Source organism: Rhineura floridana, chromosome 6, assembly GCF_030035675.1.
Source record: "Rhineura floridana isolate rRhiFlo1 chromosome 6, rRhiFlo1.hap2, whole genome shotgun sequence".
Lineage (NCBI taxonomy): Eukaryota > Metazoa > Chordata > Lepidosauria > Squamata > Rhineuridae > Rhineura > Rhineura floridana.
The window spans coordinates 156,781,728-156,801,944 of NC_084485.1; the positions used below are offsets into that span (position 1 = coordinate 156,781,728).

Consider the following 20,217-nt stretch of genomic DNA (forward strand, 5'->3'; position numbering starts at 1 on the left):
AGTTCTATGGGGCTTAATCCCTTAGTAAGTGTGTTTAGAATTGCAGCCTTCAGGAGCATCCCTCTTTACTCCTCAAAGCTCCCATCTAACATCTCCACAACACTAGGCTCCTTTGTCTCTGCAGTGGCCTTCTGCTGACTGCCCTGGCCTGAAGGCACTTAACCCTTCTTGCTGAAAGCAAGTAGGCTAGATTAAATGTTCCCTACCCAGGCTCATATATATAAAATATAAATGGCATTTTGTCAAAAGTATTTTTGTCTACATTTTATACCTCATCCTTGGTTTTCCAAGCTTGGCATGGAATGCTTCTCATACAGAATTAATTTGAAATGCTGCATATTTATTATCATAATCATCATATTCAAAATAAAAAATATATGTACCGCCTTCAAGTTGATTCCAACTTATGGTGACCCTATGAATAGGGTTTTCATGAGGCTGAGAGGCAGTGACTGGCCCAAGGTCACCCAGTGAGCTTCATGGCTATGTGGGGATTTGAACCCTAGTTTCATTTTGTTCTCACAACAACCCTGTGAGATAGTAGGTTAGACTGGCCCAGGCAGGGTTATTCAGTGAGCAAAAATGATGCAAATAGGATCTCTTTTAATTGTGCTATCGACCTGCTTACTTCCACTCTGACTGGGGGATCTTGCAGCATGGGGAAGAGATGGGGGCACATCACAGCTGAAGTTCACCCATATAGGAGCATTATCTCTTGTTTATTACAGAGACGCCTGTTGCAGGTTTTGCTGCTGAGAACAGCAGTCAGTTAGTGCGGCCACTTGAGTCACAGCTTGTTGATCCTGAGGAGGCAAAACTAGAAAGTGAGGTTCAGAAAGGAGGCCCTGTGCACGAGGAGGAGGAGGGCATGAAGCAGTGCCAGTTGCCCACAGCCACATCTGCAGAACAGCAAGTACCATGGTTTGGCTTTGAGAAAGCTTGTACATTTGTGAGCCAGAGTGGGAAAAATGTTGTTGTACGATGCAATTATTGCCTTCCAAGGATCAAAAATCTGAGATCAGCTGTTTCCTCCTCATCCAATGTGAAGAAACATTTTGAGGTAAGCCTTTGTCATGCTGGTCCTCAAAGAGTGTCCATTGTCTATTTATGTTTAAATTGTGAAGTTCCTCTTCCATTTTTTCTTGGATTCATGCTTTGTTCTTCTTCCTCAGAGGGCACACCCTGAGAAGCTGAGAGCAATTGAAGAAGCAATAAAGGCAAGGAGACGTGGCCTTCCTGAACCAATGCATGACACCCCTCCTCCCAAAATGCTGAAGCAGCAGCAGACAACCCTTGAGAGGTGGGGATCTGGCAGGGATCTGCTTCTTCTGGCAGCCTGCGTACACCCTCGCTTCAAACTAGATCGGCTGGAATCGTGTCAGGCCACCACCCATACCAACAAGTAAGAACATTAGGGAAGCCCTTTGGGTGGATTACTCCAAGGGAAATGTTGTCTCAAGGGAGGCATCAGAGGGCTTAAGGTGGTAGGCAGGGGCTGGGCCTTTGCTTCCTGGGGCTCCTCATCACAACCTTGGGTTGCTGCAGGTAATCCTTAAGGGTCTGCTGTGCTGCCCCATGAGTGTGGTGACTTGGTCACCTTCCTACCTTCCATGTCATCATCCACAGGCTCAGGCTGGACCCTGAACCAGGGGACATGACAAGCATCAGGAAATGAAGAGCAGATGATGGTTTCCTAACATATATGTGTTAACATATCCTCTCTCTTTCTTAGATACACAATGGAAGCCTTGTTGAAAGCTGAAATAAAGATGGGTGTACTTAATGAGGACAGTGATCAGTCTTCAGATAAAGACCAGGAAGGAGATGACTTAGCAGATGACTTCTTTAACTTTCTGCCCCAGGGCAAGAAGTCAGCAGTGGACACTGCTGAGGAGGAACTGCTGAGGTACCTGAGGTCTCCCAGCAGGGAAGTGTCATCACTCCATGGCTTTCCACGTGTGCTGCAGTGTTTTTTGCAGCACAACACAGGCATGCCTTCAAGCGCCACACTAGAACGCCTGTTCAGTACTGGTGGCAACGTAATGACTGTAAAAAGACATTCCTTGTCTGACATGCTCTCTGAGCATCTTGTTCTTTTGAGACATAACAGAAACATATTATAAAAGCATTTCAAGTGTAAAATTTGATTTCAAGAGTTGGGGTATCTTCATTGCTTGGGGGGATGTGAGATTCTGTTATGCCATTATGTTAATCTTATGGATAATTTTTTTTATTCTACTACCCCCTGTGTGTGTGTGTTTATTTTTAATTTTGTTTTAGGCTTCTTAGATGTGCAGCAGCCAAGGCCAGCACCTTGTAGGAGTTTTTTTTAAAAAAGTAACTGAAATGTAATTGTAGTGATTACTTTTGAGAAAAAGTAAAGTAATCAGTCACTTTCAGAGCAATTGTAATTGTAGCGGTAATTACTACTTTTTTGGGCCAAGTAATTGTAACTGTAATTTATTACTTTTTACAAGTAATCTTCCAAGCTCTGCTCTGGAGTATACCAAGGAGCTGTATGAGCTCTACACAGGAGAGGGCACGCAGGAGCGATCATGTCAACAGCCCGGGTCATCTCTGCATTGCACATTTCAACCAGGGCTTCGACAGGAGCGCCAGTCCTCTCAGCCGGAAAATCCCCCAGAGCCCTTTGAAAACCTTCAGGATCCATCAGTCTCCAGGGGCGGACCAATTTAATAGGTCCCCCACCCTTGCAGAGGGGAAAGGCCACTGAGAGTCTAAACTTCAACAAGCAGTGATCTGTCCATGACAAAGGGAGAGATGTAAGACTCCCCACATCCAGATCACTATCCCCATGTCCAGTAGCAAAGATAAGGTCTAGAGTATGCCACGACATATGTGTTGGACCGCTAACATATTGGGACAGCCCCATGGTTGTCATGGCGGCCATGAAGTCCTGAGCTGCCCCAGACAAAGTAGCCTTGGCATGGATGTTGAAATCCCCCAGTACTAGTAGTCTGGGGGATCTCAACAATACCTCCGAGACCACTTCTGTCAGCTCAGTTAGGGAAGCCGTTGGGCAGCAAGGTGGGCGGTATACCAAAAGGATTCCCAGCCTGTCCCTCTGGCCCAACACAAGGTGCAAACACTCCAGACCAGTAACTGCATGGACATGGTGCTTGGTGAGTGAGATGGAACTCTTATAGACCACAGCAACCCCCCTCCCCGACCCTCAGATCTACCATGATGCTGGACCAGGTACCCCGGTGGGCAGAGCTGGGAGAGACTAACTCCTCCCTGTTCGCCCACCCAGGTCTCGGTTATGCATGCCAGATCGGCTGCCTCGTCCACAATCAAATCATGAACGAGGAAGGTTTTATTATGTACCGATCTGGCATTTAAGAGCAGCAACTGGAGATCTGAGAGTTGGCTGAGAGGACAACTAACAACCCTGCGGGTATGAGAAGGACCGGAACAAGGCACAGCCACTACATGTCTGGGCCGCGTTCCCCTTACCTGGCATGTCCTTCTCATAACGCCATACCTCCCTCTGCCCATCACTACGGCAATTGGGGCCCCCACAAGTCTCCCCACTTGGTGGAAAGACCTCTTCCCCAGGCACATAATAAACTATAAGTGCAAAAACTCATATACACAAAAATACACACTCACTCACAACATACACTCATACACGCAGCCACTCATCCAATTCAAACCAACACGGCAAACAGAGTCCCACACTCTGTGCGCACAGGCGCCAGCTCTAAACCTCTCTCCTTCACACGAAAAATGCTACTCTCAAAGAGTCCAGATGATAACGATGACGAAGAGGCGTGGGCCGCCAAGGCAGAGCGCGAACCGCAGCGGCAGAGATGGAAGCACGCAGGCGGCAAAAAACACCAGCCGCGGTAGCAGCGGAGCACAAGCCACGACAGGGACGAAGCGCAGCAACAGCAGCAGCAAAGAAGGGCACGGCCACGCCCACGATGGAGAAGCACAAACCGCGGTGAAAAACGCCGCGGCCGCGACGACAGCAGAAAGGAAACAGCAGCCCAGCAACGACCATCCACAGCCCCGGCAAGCAGCAGGGCGACCCAAGCCACACGAGGCAGAAAGCAGCTCCTGGCAACAGCGGCAAACAGGGCACCGCAGCTGCAGCGACAACGAAGACAGCAACGAAAACACAGCGACAGCGACGACAGATGACGAGGACAAAAACAAAACACAGCGACAGCGACGACAGCGAAGGGCGCCGCGGCGGCAGCAACGGAGGCGGCAACAGAGAACACAACAATGGAGGCAGCAAAAACAACGCAGATGACGCCAGCAGGCGACCGCAGGAACCCACACAAGCCGCAACAGAGAGCAGCAGCGGCAGCAGCAGGAAGCGCAACGCAGCACAGCACGAGACCAGCAGAAAAGGTAGGAGGCCTCGCTCATCCCCGGCTTCGATTTTTACATCTCCCACTTCGAGATCCAGCCGTCTACAGCATCCACAACGCAATCACTGTTACCAGGGCAGGGGAGAGGTGGGTAACGCCAAGAAAGCATTCACCCATCCACATACTCCCACACTCCCATACGAGCCCAAACGGTGTCAAAATAGAAGTTAAAAAGGTGTTAAAAAGGATGAGCGGCGGGAGCTCCAAACGCAAGCTCCTCCACCTAAGCCGCCATCTTCAGAAAATGGATGGGTATGGGACACTTTCAATCAGGCAACTACAAAATATTTTACACAGGAAATGATAAATTAAGAAGAAACGGGTTTGCTCTCATAGTGAGGTGATGCAGCAAAAGCAATTAGGAGCTATAATGCAAGGCCTGAGTGAGTGATGAGACTTAACGGGAAACATATTGCAATGCAGGCCCTGCAGGAGAAAGAAAGCATCGCCCCAAGGGAAGGAGAGGCTGCTGCTGCTGTGCTGCTGCTACTGCTACTGTGGGACCTCCACCTCCACCACCCTTCCCAGAGGGACTTCTGCCTGGCAGGACCAGGCCCCAGATACCCAGCCAGCCAGGACTGATTCTTACCACCTGTCCCTCTTTGGAGGGATACATAAGCCGGCTGGCTGAGGTGGCCTGGGAGACCCAGGCCCTGCAGGAGAAAGAAAGCATCGCCCCAAGGGAAGGAGAGGCTGCTGCTGTGCTGCTGCTGCTACTGCTACTGCTACTGTGGGACCTCCACCTCCACCACCCTTCCCTGAGGGACTTCTGCCTGGCAGGACCAGGCCCCAGGTACCCAGCCAGCCAGGACTGATTCTTACCACCTGTCCCTCTTTGGAGGGATACATAAGCCGGCTGGCTGAGGTGGCCTGGGAGACCCAGGCCCTGCAGGAGAAAGAAAGCATCGCCCCAAGGGAAGGAGAGGCTGCTGCTGCTGTGCTGCTGCTGCTGCTGCTGCGGGACCACCACCTCCACCACCCTTCCCAGAGGGACTTCTGCCTGGCAGGACCAGGCCCCAGGTACCCAGCCAGCCAGGACTGATTCTTACCACCTGTCCCTCTTTGGAGGGATACATAAGCCGGCTGGCTGAGGTGGCCTGGGAGACCCAGGCCCTGCAGGAGAAAGAAAGCATCGCCCCAAGGGAAGGAGAGGCTGCTGCTGCTGTGCTGCTGCTGCTGCTGCGGGACCACCACCTCCACCACCCTTCCCAGAGGGACTTCTGCCTGGCAGGACCAGGCCCCAGGTACCCAGCCAGCCAGGACTGATTCTTACCACCTGTCCCTCTTTGGAGGGATACATAAGCCGGCTGGCTGAGGTGGCCTGGGAGACCCAGGCCCTGCAGGAGAAAGAAAGCATCGCCCCAAGGGAAGGAGAGGCTGCTGCTGCTGTGCTGCTGCTGCTGCGGGACCACCACCTCCACCACCCTTCCCAGAGGGACTTCTGCCTGGCAGGACCAGGCCCCAGGTACCCAGCCAGCCAGGACTGATTCTTACCACCTGTCCCTCTTTGGAGGGATACATAAGCCGGCTGGCTGAGGTGGCCTGGGAGACCCAGGCCCTGCAGGAGAAAGAAAGCATCGCCCCAAGGGAAGGAGAGGCTGCTGCTGCTGCGCTGCTCCTTTCTTTTTCTTTTTTTTTACTTTTTGTTGGTGTGTTGATGCAATTTGAGATGAATGGGTGCCTGATTATATGAATGTATGTTTGTTTATATGCTGTATATATGGCTGTATATATAGCTGTTTTTATACGTTTAATTGTTGTATATTTTAGTTGTATTATGTGCTTCAGAGAGAGTTTTATCCATCAGGCGGGGAGACTTGAGGGGGCCCCAATTGCCGTAGTGACGGGCAAAGGAAGGTATGGCGCTGTGAGAAGGACGTGCCAGGTAAGGGGAACGCGGTCCAGACATGTTGTGGCTGTGCCTTGTTCCGGTCCTTCCCACACCCGCAAGGTCGTTGGTAGTCCTATCAGCCAACTCTCAGATCTCCAGTTGCTGTTATTAAATGCCAGATCGGTATATAATAAAACCTCCCTCGTCCACGATTTGATTGTGGATGAGGCAGCCGATCTGGCATGTATAACCGAGACCTGGGTGGGTGAGCAGGGAGGAGTTGGTCTCTCTCAGCTCTGCCCACCGGGGTACCTGGTCCAGCATCATGGTAGATCTGAGGGTCGGGGAGGTGGGGTTGCTGTCGTCTATAAGAGTTCCATCTCCCTCACCAAGCACCATGTTCATTCAGTTACTGGCCTGGAGTGTTTACACCTTGTGTTGGGCCAGAGGGACAGGCTGGGAATCCTTTTGGTGTACCGCCCACCTTGCTGCCCAATGGCTTCCCTAACTGAGCTGGCGGAAGTGGTCTCGGATATATTGTTGAAGTCCCCCAGACTAATAGTACTGGGGGATTTCAACATTCATGCCGAGACCACTTTGTCTGGCGCGGCTCAGGACTTCATGGCTTCCATGACAGCCATGGGGCTGTCTCAATATGTTAGTGGTCCAACACATGTATCGGGGCACACTCTAGACCTTGTTTTTGCTACTGAGCATGGGGAAAGTGATCTGGATGTGGGGAGTTTTACAACACTCCCTTTGTCATGGACAGACCACTGCTTGCTGAAGTTTAGACTTTCAGTAACCTCTTCCCTCTGCAAGGGTGGGGGACTTATTAAAATGGTCCGCCCCCGGAGACTAATGGATCCTGAAGGTTTTCAAAGGGCTCTGGGGGATTTTCCGGCTGATAGGACTGGCGCTCCTGCTGAAGCCCTGGTCGCTCTGTGGAATACGGAGATGACCCGGGCTGTAAACACGATCGCTCCTGCACGCCCTCTCCTGTGTAGAGCTCATACAGCTCCATGGTATACTCCGGAGCTGAGAGCGATGAAGCAAGATAGGAGGAGGCTTGAGCGGAAATGGAGACGAACTCCCGACGGATACAATTATGCGCTGGTTAGTGCTTCGACTAAGCTCTATGTAGGAGCAGTGAAGGCAGCTAAAAAACATCATTTTGCTGCCACTATTAAATCATCTCTTTGCCGCCCAGCGGAGCTCTTTCGAGTTGTCCGGGGGCTTCTCCATTCAAACCCTCCGGACAGGGTGGAATCATCGGAGGCCCGCTGTAATCAGTTTGCCGATCACTTCCAGAATAAGATCTCATGTATCCGCCGGGACCTAGACTCTCAAGTTATAGCAGTAGATCCTAGTGAGGTGTCCGGAGCACAGTCTTGTCCTGTTTTGTTGGATGAGCTTCAGTTGGTTCAACTCGAGGTCGTGGACAAGGTGCTTGGACAGGTACGTGCAACCACTTCGGTACTGGATCCTTGCCCCTCCTGGCTGATAAAAACTAGCAGGAATGGAACAGGTAGCTGGGCCAAGGAAGTGATAAATGCCTCTTTACGAGAGGGAGTGGTCCCGGGCTGTCTGAAAGAGGCAGTGGTGAGACCACTCCTGAAAAAGCCTTCCTTGGACCCAGACAATTTTAACAGCTACAGGCCAGTGGCGAATGTTCCATTCCTGGGCAAGGTCTTGGAACGGGTGGTTGCTGGCCAGCTCCAGGCGCTATTGGATGAAACTGATTATCTAGATCCATTTCAATCGGGTTTTAGGCCCGGTTTTGGCACTGAGACAGCCTTGGTCGCCCTGTACGATGACCTATGTCGGGAAAGAGACAGAGGGAGTGTAACTCTGTTGATTCTCCTTGATCTCTCAGCGGCTTTTGATACCATCGACCATGGTATCCTTCTGGAGAGGCTCGCGGAGTTGGGAGTTGGAGGTACTGCTTGGCAGTGGTTCCGCTCCTACTTGGCGGGTCGTCTCCAGAAGGTAGTGCTTGGGGAACATTGCTCGACACCGCGGGCTCTCCAATATGGGGTCCCGCAGGGGTCAGTTTTGTCCCCCCTGCTTTTTAATATCTACATGAAGCCGTTGGGAGAGGTCATCAGGAGTTTTGGAGTGCGTTGTCATCAGTATGCTGATGACACGCAGCTCTACTTCTCCTTTTCATCTTCTTCAGGTGAGGCTGTCGATTTGCTGAACCGTTGCCTGGCCTCGACAATGGACTGGATGAGAGTTAACAAACTGAAGCTCAATCCAGACAAGACTGAGATGCTGTTGGTGGACGGGTTCTCTGATCGGATGGTGGATATATACCCTGTCCTGGACGGGGTTACACTCCCCCTAAAGGACCGGGTTCGTAGTCTGGGAGTCTTTTTAGACTCTTCCCTCTCACTTGAGGCTCAAGTAGCCTCGGTGGTTAGGAATGCGTTTTACCAACTTCGGTTGGTAGCCCAGCTATGTCCCTATTTGAGTAAAGAGGACCTTACATCAGTGGTACATGCTCTGGTAACCTCACGTTTGGATTACTGTAATGCGCTTTACGTAGGGCTACCTTTGAAGACAGTTCGGAAGCTACAACTAGTGCAAAATGCGGCGGCCAGATTGCTGACAAGGACCAAGCGGTCCGAGCATATAACACCTGTTCTGGCCAGCTTGCACTGGTTGCCAATATGTTTCCGGGCTAGATTCAAAGTGTTGGTATTAACCTATAAAGCCTTATACGGTGCGGGACCACGATACCTTGCGGAACGCCTCTTCCGATATGAACCGGCCCGTGCACTACGTTCTGCTACGAAGGCCCTCCTCCGGGTTCCAACTCACAGGGAGGCCCGGAGGGTGATGACAAGATCTAGGGCCTTCTCAGTGGTGGCCCCCGAACTATGGAACAGTCTCCCTGAGGAAGTACGCCTGGCGCCGACTCTGCTTTCCTTCCGGCGCCAGGTCAAAACCTTCCTATTCTCTGAAGCATTTTAAGTTACATTGATCTAATTTTAATAATGTTTATTGTATTGTTGATTGTATTTTAATATTATTTTGTTATTCATTGTATTTTTATACTATTTTATGTTCACTGCCCAGAGAGCTATTGCTAGTCGGGCGGTATATAAATTTAATAAATAATAATAAATAAATAAAATAATTCTCATGAACCAGATCAAACTTTATAGCAGTATGTAGATAACTGGTAACTAAGCCCACCTCATACTCAAAGCACGCTTCCACTGGAGAATTCCAGAAGTCAATCCTGTGATGGTACATGCACCAGAACTGGGTCCAAGGTTCAATTTTGTAATATAAGTGTGGAGGTTGGAAGTGGGGAAGAGACTTGTCATCTATGAACATAGACTAGAATACGGCCAAGCTCCAAACCTTCAATTCTCACTACCTTGCAAACATTAGCTGTAGCCACATTAAGTGACAGAGAAAGCAAGAGACTCAGGACAGGAAACTATTCTGTCATAACAGCAGTGCTGGAGAAAATATTTCCAATTCCTTGGCTTCAGGAATTTGTAGGCCCTTCAGCCCAGATAAAATGTTGAACAGGGGGCCTGTAGAGTCCTTCCTTTCAGCTCACTGGTTCCAGGTTTAAACCATAAACTGTGTGTATCTAGAATTGAGAACTAGAACTAGTAGAGTTAGGTCTGTAGCCTCACTTTTTCCAGGAATCTCCTCTTCGTGCCCCCCTCATATACCCACAGAACATACTTAAATTATAACAGCAAAAAAACTGTGCTTCATTAACCTAATGATGCAGTAGTGCTAAAATGGGCATACCTGTCCAAAGAATCCAGCCTTATTCATTCCATCTTCTCTCAGGTTAATGTTACAAGCTGGTTTACCTAAAATGTTGGGCAATAGCCATCTGCCCATTAAATGGTTTATAGACAGAAGTCTATAAACAGCAACATGAATGAAGAATTTCCTTTTAACTCCAAATAAATTCTTTTGTCAGAGTCGGTTCTGTGGAGTGACAGGGTGAGAATATGATAGATGCCAGGTTGAAAAGTAGGATTTGTCACTAGTAAGTAAAGACAGGAGGCGTGCATGTTGTTCCATGCTTCAAGATGAAACCCAGGATTAAAGAAAACAATTTGAGGCTAGAGCCCCGCTGTTGTGATGCGCTCACCTGGAAAACTGACTCAGCTGCTGGAGGAATCTTGTTTTGTTCTTGAACAACAGCTTACATTTTCACACCTGACTTTTTTTTTTAAAAAAAGGAGCATATAGCCCAAAGTAGGCTTTAACCTTTTGAACAATGATTTCCAAAATTATACAGGTGATTTAGCACATTAGGCACATGCTTTTCAGATGACTAAACCACCAAATCTAAGTAAATAGTAAAAAGATGAGGATAATTAAATAGGACCACCAGAGAACACTAAAATATGCTTATTAAAATGTATCCTGATGGGGAAATTTTAACATTTAACAATAACTACATGGAATGGATGAAAGTTTTCATAAAATAGATTTTGGCTGATATATGTTAACAATAAGCATATATTCTAGGCTATTTAGTATATTTATCTCAATGATAAACCTTACTACAACTGCTATATCAACCCAGGCATATCTACATATTTGAATTTCCCACTCTGAGCTCCTTCTGGGAAAAAGGGCAGGTTATAAATTAAATAAATACATAATTTTGCATGTCTGGCAACCATGGAGGACTCATGAAAATAGTTCTCCATATGGTCCACTGGTAACAATGTACCTAAATTCCTCAGCCTTCCACATTCTTTGTAGTGTAGCTTCAGTTACTAACTATAGAACAGTGGGAATAAAGGAAGTAATGGCATCTTTTCATTTCAAAACCCACAGCTTCTTTCTTGATAGCAAGTTTCCTATTTAGTGACCATGTAAATCACACATGGCTAATCAACAATGACTACATTTCCCCCATAAGTCATGGGATAAAATGCCACCACAAGGAAAGAAATGTAGACTCCAAATTATAGCAATCAAAATCCAGCAAGTTTTGGAAAGCACCCCAAGCGGTCTCTGTAGTGCTGCTTGTTCACATCCAACAGCTGGAGAACAAACCAAAATAAATCACTGCAGCATCCAAAAACTATTTTAAAGTTCCAGCAGAAACTTGTGAATGCTTTCAACAATGTTTCTGCTGAAAAGGGTTTTTTCCTCAGAAGACATAAACAGCATCTGCTGAGCACTGACCACTTAGCATTCAACCTGCTGCCAACCTGCATTCTTCAGAGAGACCTGCGAGAGAAATGTGGAGCTGTCCAATTCTAATAACTGTGACTGGCACCAAGTCAATGCTTTAATGCAGAAAGCAACCCTCTGTCACGAAGCAGATCTCTCCTTTCTTTTGGTTAATGGATTTCACAACCGTTGGCAGGAGTATAAAGAGTGTGGGCATATATGCTTACAGTCTACAGAAAGCTTCCTGGAACAGACAAACAAACCGAGAAAGAGAAGGGAAACACTAGTGTTGGGCAAACTATCCTTCTGCACTTCTTGGTATGCAGCTATTTTCTCTGTCCTCCTCACTTGGCATCTTCAGCAGGCCTGTACCAAGAAATCTGGCAGTGGAAGTGCTCAAGGAGCAACAGGAGAGAGGGGAGGAATCGGAAGTCAAGGGACCTAACAAAAACCTAAATCCAAAAAGCCTATATCTAAGGGTCAAACTAGAAGTAGAGTAGACCTAGGAGACCAGGGTTCAAAACCCCACTCAGCCATGAAGCTCTCTGGGTGACTTTGGGCCCATTACTGTCTCTTGGCAGGGCTGTTGTGAGAATAAAATGGGGAGGGGAGAACCATTTACACCACCCTGAGCTCCTCGCAGGAAAAGGTAGAATATAAATGCAGTAAATAAACATGCACATGGAGAAGTCTGAGTAACCTCACAGCCAGGAGTAGGCGGGGAGGGCAAGTTTAACTTTCTATCATCTCTCAAAGTTGATACTTTAAAGCAGCGATACCCAACCTTTTTTGACCCAACGCCCCTTTGCAAAATCTTTTTGTGCCCAACGCCCCCCTCAGATTAAGTATATGCCAATGCTTCCTATTCTTCCCTTAAAATATGAGTAATGCATAAATATTATTATTATTATTATTATTACTGATCGTTTTTATCATGCCTTTTTATTGCACTTAGATTACACATTGAATTCTTAGTATGATTTATTAATATACATACATAGTTATAGAAAAGTAAACATCACAGAAACAACGGGTAGCGAGTGTGTCCCATTCCTGAAGAAAGCCAGCGAATAACTGTCTGCGTCACCCGTTTGCACACGGCACTCATCCTTTGGAAGAGTGCGCCCTCCACCAATACACCCAGCTTATCAAACGCTCTCTCGTGATTGGTTCCAACATCCCTCAAGACAGCATCGGAATATTACCTAGTGCCGGGGCGTGGCTAACATCCCCATTCCTTGATATGACACTGGCCGCTATTCAGAATTTCTTTACTAAAGAGCACACACTATTTATAGTGTTATTTCCATGAACTGAGACTATTAAATACATTCTAACTGGGGACAAAACAGTTTAAAAATTAATGATTTGTGTATTAAATAAAATTAAATAATAATAATAATAAATAAAATTTTATTTCTGAGTCGCCTATCTGCTTCAACTGTCGCATCAGACCACCAAATGTCAACGCCCCCCTAATGAACCCAAACACCCCCCTAAAGTTTGTAGTCACGCCAATGCCCCCTGAAAGGCTGTAATGCCCCCCAGGGGACGCTACCACCCACATTGGGAATCGCTGCTTTAAAGGAAGCCTCCATTGGGGCAAATAGAAACTTTCCTAGAGATGCAAATAGCAGATTCTGAGAGAAAAACCAAGACTTTGGCAGGGAGAGCATATTTTCTCAGCTTCAAAAAAGAAAAACAGATACAAATGTGCAAGCATTTATTAGAGAACAAAATATAGGGTAGTTACGTATGGCTTCTGGAAATTCTAAAACCAAGGAGCAGTCCTCTATTTAAAAAATATAATATAAAATTCAAGAGGCAATTCAAGATTAACAACACATATCTTCTTGTGTTATGCATATATATGTTAAAGATAGGCTTCAAAGATAGAGCAAAGTGTTTCTTAGGAATTTAAATACATTAGTTGAATATAAAAAAAATCATTCCGGGAGGGGACATGAATTTAGTATCCAATTGGGAGGATCAAAAACAGCTGAAAAGACCAAAGAACCAAACAAGAAAAACAAACAAACACTGTATTATAAGTACAGCAATCTTTGAGATTAATTTAGTCATGGTCAATGCATGACCATGCTTCAAAAACCTTTGAAATTGAACAATGTAGGCCTAATCCAGTTGAATACTGGTGCAGTGCCCACACAGAGATGTACCCCACAGGGTTCAATAAAGCCAGATTTTCCCTGTGGGGGAAGAGATGGAAACAGATTTGGATATTACAATATTCAAAAACTCAGAGCATATACTTTCTTTTCTAGAGTGCAAGATACTTATTCCAGAAAGTACGTATTTGTTTTCCCTACATTAATTGGTCAAAAACCTAACACTCACTATCGAAAGTTTTGTATTTGCTGATCACTGTCCATTTTTTAAATAAAGTTCCAAATAATGATTGAAACTGTGAAAAGAATATGGAGATTAAACAATATGCTGTTAAATGATAATGATCTATTTATGTAAAACAGGTCAGAATTACATGTTGCTTTTTTAATTAAATGCAACAAAGGACGTTGGAAAACAGTTTGGGAAAGTATCAAAGCACATAAGGTCTTAGGAGGCTGCAGGCAGGAGAAATAATTGAAAATTGGGTCCTTCCTCCATTCCATTGACGGATTCTTTCCATCAGCACGCAGACAGCATTGGATATTACTTTAAACTGAAATAAACTTTTGAAAGCTTTACCGATACCTTAATAACCTACACTGTAGCCATTGACCTATGATGCAGATCATTGGTTCCCATACTTACAAGGAGGCAATTATAAAACCCATTCTAAAAAAGTCCTCCTTGGATCCCCAAGTTTTGAACAACTTTTCCCCATTTCGAATTTGCCATTTTTGGGCAAGATCATTGAGCGAGTGGTGGCTAACCAGTTGTCAGCACACTTGGATGAAACGGATTATTTAGATCCATACCAATCGGGTTTCAGGACTGGACATGGTACTGAAACAGCCTTGGTCGCTCTGGTAGATGATATGAGGAGGGCATTAGACAGGGGAGAATTCACCTTTCTTGTCCTCCTGGATCTCTCAGCGGCTTTTGATACCGTCGACCACGGTATCCTGTTAGATCGCCTGGGGGGATTAGGAATAGGAGGCACAGGAAAAGAGAGGATTCCTGCCTCCCTGTAGCTCAGTGGTAGAGCATTTACTTTGGATAGAGAAGGCCCCAGGTTCAATCCCTGGCATCTCCAGGCGGGGCTGGGCGAGACTCCCTGTCTGAAACCTGGACAGCCGCTGCCAGTCACAGTGTAGACACTACTGAACTAGTTGGGCCAGTGGCATATGATTATGTGTAAGGCAGCTTGCTATATTCCTGTGTCCCTTGCGAGCCTTGTGAGCCTCTTGCTCATTCTCCAGCTGGCAGGAAACATTTTAGGTCTCCAAAACAGCTGCATCCCATTCACCCAGCAATGAGCAGTGGGGGGCACAATGTGTCAGTCGCCCACAGCTCCCCAGTCCAATTTCAGGGCAGGCTGGAAGGAAGCCTAAAAACAACTCCCATGGGGTATTCATAAATATCTTACAACAAGAAAGTATTAGGCCTAAATTACTAGCTGGGAACTGCTTCGCAAAAATGAAGGAAATTGTTAAAAGTTTCATTCCTTTATTTAGTAAAGCAGGAGTTTGAGGAGCACATTCCCTGCACCTCTAGTGGATGTTCCACACTGATGTCGTTTCTGTAGCAGAAAGAAAGAAAGCATTTGTCTCCTAATGCCAAAGTGCGGACATATTGCTTGGTAAGATGAATTCTCCAAGGGGTTTGTCATTTAACAATGCATCTCTCTCACTTCCGGGAAGGGTGACTTAGCCTGTGCCTGCTTTTGAGACGGGCTCCTGCCTCAAAAGAAGCTTATTCAGATATATCAGTCAGTTTTTTCTTTTTTTTTGACTGATTAAACTTCTCCCGGGTAGGGAGAAACGAAGAGATTAACCTCAAAGCCTATTTTTGTTGGGACGACCAGATCTCATTAATTTATGGGACGAGGTCCAGCCGACGAAGGTGGGACGGATTTTCAACAGCAAGCTCTATCTGTTAAAGCGAACGTTCATCTTATCTTCTAAGAGAGAACGCACTAACAGGCAAGCACCCTTCTTTCTATATTTTTCTTTTACTTGACTTAAATTGTTGCTGTTTAAAAGAGATTTGCCAGATTGATCGGTTTTTGACATCTCACTGGGGAGCCGTAACTTCTCTCTGCTACGCACTAATTAATAGCTTATCTCTGTTTTTGTTGCAAAAAGCTGTCCTGGATTTGCATTCTAAAGATATACACAGAAGAGGGATTTCTATTCCAGATTTTTATTTTGAAAAATATTATACTGTTTTGAGACTACTCTCTTTTTGGTCTATTTTATTTTGACGAATCTGTTTCTTGACGATTGCCATTAATTGTTTCGATCCTGGGAACTGCATTTTGTTTACTTAACTATTGGAGAGATAAGGCTGTCTGCTCTGTTTATACTGTGATGTCACCAAGTCTGGAGTATTAACCCAATTGTTGCTGAAATAAGAAGTGGTTTTCCTATATTTTTCTTTTAAAATGGCAATTAAGAAAGTGGCTGAGAATCTGGAAATAACTATGTTTCAGAAAATAATGGATGAGATTGAGATAACGAAAATTGAATTGAGTAAAATGAAGCAGGAGATTAAAGATATAAGGGTCCCTGTGAGAGAGGTGACCCTGGAAGGGGTCCCTGTGAGAGAGGAGACCCCGCAGATTGGAACAGGGGTCCCTGTGAGAGAGGAGACCCTGGAGACTGGAATAGGGGTCCCTGTGAGAGAGGAGATCCCGGAGATTGGAACAAACGTGGAACAGGAACAAGATTTGGAGTCTATGGACTTTAGAAATAAAATCTATTGTTTGGAACTCAATGTTATCTCTGAAGAAATTAATGAAGATTCTAGAGATAAAGTTATCAATGGCATGGATTATCTTCTGGACTGGAATGATGTGATGGAGCCCAATATAGAGAAAATCTATGGAATTAACTGCAGCCATGTGACAATGGAAAAACTTTTAAGAGATGACCCAGTGTATTTTGAAAAAAAGAACAGAGATATGATTTTACAGCAGTATTTCAGCAACCTATTCAGAATGGATGGCAAGAAAATATTTGGGATAGAGGTAATTCCCATCAGACTCTTACTATATGACTATGGCTTTGACAGCAAGATTATTATGGAATACTGATAATGGAAGATTGGATATTGAAATTACTGGACTTAACAAGACTACTGAAGATGGAAGATGGAAAATGGAACTAATAGAGATAATAGAACAATGGCTACTGAAATTACTGAACCTAACAGATTCTGATGTGATGGATTAATTGAAATGTTTATTTTGACTATGGTTATGACAATAAGATTATCATAATTAGTAATGAGATGGATTAATCGATATGCTTATCTGGAAAAAAAAATTGATAGATATATTTCTTAAAGAATTGAAATCTCTCTTTGACTTTTTGTGGAAAGAATAAAGTAATGTTTATGAGATTTGATGATTAAGTAAGATAACTACTGGAGGAAAGTGATTTTATAATATGACTTAAGAGACAGGATTGCTATATATTATAGACTTATAACTGATTTGATCTTTGACAAATGGGAAGTCAATATTTTACTCTTTATTTTTTATTTTTTTTTTCTTTTTTTCTTTTTGTTTAACTATTTTTGATTTTGTTTTTTGTCTTTGAATGTTTTATGATTTTGTCTTGTATGTTTTATGAAAATTTGAATAAAAATTATTGAAAAAAAAAAAAAAGGAATAGGAGGCACTGTTTTACAGTGGTTCCGTTCCTTTCTCTCTGACAGGCATCAACAGGTAGCATTGGGAGATGAGGTTTCAGACCCTTGGCCCCTCACTTGAGGAGTACCACAGGGTTCTATCCTCTCTCCCATGCTATTTAACATCTATGTAAAACCGCTGGGAGCTATCATCAGGGGTTTTGGGCTGCGGTGTCACCAATATGCTGATGACACGCAGCTCTATCTCTCCTTTAAATCTTCACCGGAGTTGGCTGTAGAGACCTTGTCCAAGTGCCTGGAATCCGTGAGTGGGTGGATGGGAAGAAACAGGCTGAAGCTCAATCCTGATAAGACCGAGGTGCTACTTGTGGGTGACAGGGGAAGGTTGGGTGTTGCTGACCTGAATCTTAATGGGGTAAAATTGCCCCTGAAGGATCAGGTCCGCAGCCTCGGGGTTGTTCTTGATTCCAAGCTGTCCATGGAGGCTCAGATTTCAGCAGTGAGCCGGGCAGCTTGGTGTCAACTACACCTCATACGGAGGTTGCAACCCTACCTTCCTATTCATCAGCTCCCACTGGTGGTACATGCCCTGGTCACCTCTTGATTAGACTACTGCAATGCGCTCTACGTGGGGTTACCCTTGAAAACGGTCCGGAAACTACAACTGGTGCAGAATGCGGCGGCACGCCTGCTTACAAACAGCCGCCGCCGTGATCACATCACGCCGGTGTTATTTCATCTACATTGGCTTCCAGTTGTTTTCCGGGCCCAATTCAAGGTGTTGGTCTTAACCTTTAAATCCCTATACGGTCTCGGCCCAGTTTACCTGAAGGAGAACCTCCAGTACCACCAACTAAGCCACCCGACTAGATCAGCCACTCAGGGCCTTCTCTCCGTCCCACCAACGAAAACAGCTAGGTTGGTAGGGACTAGAGAGAGGGCATTCTCAGTGGCGGCCCCCACTCTCTGGAACTCCCTCCCGTTTGATCTTCGCCATGCCCCTTCCCTGGATACATTTCGCCGAGCCTTAAAAACATGGCTCTTTGGACAGGCCTTTGGGATCTCCGGGGTGGGCTAATTTCTTTATATTGTTTTAAAATTGTCTATTGATGGCCCTGTACTGCCGCTTTTTAAAATGGTTATTGTTGACTGCGCTGTATTTTATTATGTATTGTATTATCATGTATTGTTGAATTTAATGTTGTACGTCGCCTAGAGTGGTTTCGGCCAGATAGGCGACTCAAAAATTAAATTTATTACTATTATTATTATTAATCTCACGGGCCGCTTGAAAATTGCTAAGGGTCTTGGGCAGACCACTTAATTGTGATTTCAAATTTTGATAGCTAGGAGCATCAGTCATAAAATGGCTGACATGGGTGCATGGCATAATACAAAATTAGAGAGCAATCATGGTGAAGCTTTCCCCATAATTGTATTGCAATACTAGAAAAGGTTTATCCTGTTGAATTTCTACCTAACATACAGCTGTTAAAGGCACAAGAAGGTTTTTCCCCCAAGCAAAGCCTAGGCTGCCATCCTGTGCCCATTTACCTGGAATAAAGCCCTATTAAACATAAAGAGGCTTACTTCTGAATAGACATATGCACCATTGTGCTATCAGTTAACTATTCGCTGAATTCTTAATGAGTCCCTGGTCTTTAGCTCCTGCAGAGCAAGAAGCATGCTTAAGCTTCTGTGCAAAGTTTTCACATTTGCCTTTTGAGGGGAAGGGGATTCTTTAACATTTGCCCATGCTTTTTGTGTAGTAGTATTTGCAGAAAATAAGTTCTAGAATCTCAGGCAAACAAGAAAGATGCACCCTGGTCGCTAAGGGAAAAGGGAAGGTCAAACTATGGAGATTCCAAGGGAGGAACTACAAGGGAGGGCAAAAGAGCAGCTTTTTAGGACCCCAGGGATTCCTGGAGTCCAAACAGCTCACTTACAGTATCAGTCACAGTTCTGACTTCACTTATTGGCTACTAACCACTGACAAGCAGGAGCAGCCAGACACATACTTGCACATTTTGCTCCATAACTTTCGAGGAGAGCTAGAGACTTACTTTTTTAAAAAAATGAATGCTAAGATTCTGGGCTATCTCTTGGGGGCATCACTGAAGGCCTTTGTGAACATCATGGTGTCCACAGGCAACAGGTTGACGAACCCTGTTCTTAATACTGAAGCTCACTCATACGGTACCTTTGCAAAGAGAATGTTGACTGGAGCCAGGGGAGGGAGGGTAGGAAGGGTTTGAGCCAGGGGATAAAGCTGGGGAGTGAGGTATAGAGCTTTTGGGGAACACAAGCCAAGACTAAATGCAGGTTTTGAGTAACATTGAGTATATAACTGCATCACATTGGATGACAGAATGAAAAGAGACATAAAAGCATTTTAGAAGCACAGAATGACAGAGAGAAAGAAAATTGAAAGAAATACCAAGCCATCTTTGACTTATCCATAATTTCTACTTCATTTCTGGCTAATGGTGGAAATTAGTCTTCAGATAGTTGATAAAATCAACCTGTCTCTGCTGGGTTAGTACCAATATCTGTGGCCAAGCAAGTACTTCTAAAAATTGATTTTTCTTTTTGGCAACCAATGGTCCAGTCAATAATAATGTCATTTGAGAAGGATTGAGTCATGAGGGAGATGAACCTTCCCTTCCATTTATTATGTTTGTATTGTCTCTATTTGAAAAGCCCCCCCCCCCAAAAAAATACGTGCATGAGTGTACTATAAAAGAATGGCTATTCTGCATCTTAGTCTCCAGGAACACTCTGACTCACAAGCACCTTACCATCTAAACTGATAGAATGCTTTCAGTCTCCAAAGGGAAAGGTTATATTTTAGGACAGCCAGAACTCCCCTCCTCTCAAATTGAAACTGGCACTGAAAGGTTAGCTGTCTTTCAAAAGTGACTGGTCCACAATTGATCAAGGAAACACACAGGAGGGTGGCAACAACACTCCCGTTGCTGAGGCTGAACTGCATCTTACAAGAAACATGACACTGTGACTGACCACAGTAGTTGCCGC

The 20,217-nt window shown here is 45.3% G+C and overlaps 1 protein-coding gene across 3 annotated transcripts in view; it reads right to left on the reverse strand.

Moving 5' to 3' along the window:
* The window catches only part of ACBD6 (acyl-CoA binding domain containing 6), a 197,118-nt gene that overhangs the window by 76,091 nt on the left and 100,810 nt on the right, over nucleotides 1–20,217 (reverse strand). The window lies entirely within an intron of this gene.